Raw genomic sequence first — 1344 nt, forward strand, 5'->3', positions numbered from 1 at the left:
AAGAGAAGAAGAAGAAGAAGAAGAAGAAGAGAAGAAGAAGAAAGAAGAAGAAGAAGAAGAGAAGAAGAAGAAAAGAAGAAGAAGAAGAAAAGAAGAAGAAGAAGAAGAAGAAGAGAAGAAGAAGAGGAAGAAGAAGAAGGAGAAGAAGAAGAAAGGAGAAGAAGAGGAGAAGAAGAAGAAGGAGAAGAAGAAGAAGGAGAGAAGAAGAAGAGAAGAAGTAAGAAGAAGAAGAAGGAGAAGAAGAGAAGGAGAGAAGAAGAAGAAGAGAAGAAGAAGAAGAACAAGAAGAAGAAGAAGAAGAAGAAGAAGAGACGAGGAAGAAGAGGAAGAAAAGAAGAAAGAAGAAGAAGAAGAAGAAGAAGAAGAAGAAGAGAAGAAGAAGAAGAAAAGAAGAAGACGAGGAAGAAGAGGAAGAAGAAGAAGAAGAAGAAGAAGAAGAAGAAAGAAGAAGAAGAAGAAGAAGAAGAAGAAGAAGAAGAGAAGAAGAAGACGAAGAAGAAGAAGAAAGAGAAGAAGAAGAAAAGAAGAAGAGAGAAGAAGAAGAGAAAAGAAGAAAGAAAAGAGAGAAGAAGAAGAAGAGAAGAAGAGAAAAAGAAGAAGGAAGAAGAAGGAGAACAAAGAAGGAGAAGAAGAAGAAGCAGAAGAAGAAGAAGAAAAGAAGAAGAAGAGAAGAAGAAGATGGGAATATTGTATCTAATATGGAATGGGTTATTTGGGGTACATGATGATGACTCGGAGAAGAGACTACAACATGGGTTATTTGGGGGGAGAAAGACTACAACATGGGTTTATTTGGGGTACATGGTGATGACTTGGAGAAGAGACTGCAACATATTTCCAGGGAAGAGGCTATTGTTATTGCTAGATTAGAAAGGCGATGTATGATTGGAGGAGGATGACTAGAAAGAAGAAGAAGCAGAGAAGAAGAAGAAGAAGAAGAAGAAAGAAAAGCAGAAGAAGAGAAGAAGAAGAAGAAGAAGCAAACAGCAGAAGAAGAAGAAAGAAGAAGAAAGAAGAAGAAGAAAAGAAGAAGAAGAAGAAGAAGAAAAAAGAAGAATAAGAAGAAGAAGAAGAAGAAGAAGAAGAAGAAGAGAAGAAGAAAAGAAAGAAGAAGAAGAAGAAGAAGAATAGAAGAGAAGAGAAGAGGAGAAAAAGAGAAGAAGTAGAAGAAGAAATAAGAGAAGAAGAAGGAGAAGCGAAGAAGAAGAAGAAGAAGACGAAGAAGAGAAGAAGAAGAAGAGAATAAGAAGAAAAGAAAAGAAGAGAAGAAAAGAAGAAGAAGAAGAAGAAGAAGAGAAGAAGAAGAAGAAGAAGAAGAAGAAGAGGAGAAGAAGAAAAGCAGAA

This window comes from Apium graveolens, unplaced genomic scaffold, assembly GCF_009905375.1.
Source record: "Apium graveolens cultivar Ventura unplaced genomic scaffold, ASM990537v1 ctg5179, whole genome shotgun sequence".
In the NCBI taxonomy this organism is placed as follows: Eukaryota; Viridiplantae; Streptophyta; class Magnoliopsida; order Apiales; family Apiaceae; genus Apium; species Apium graveolens.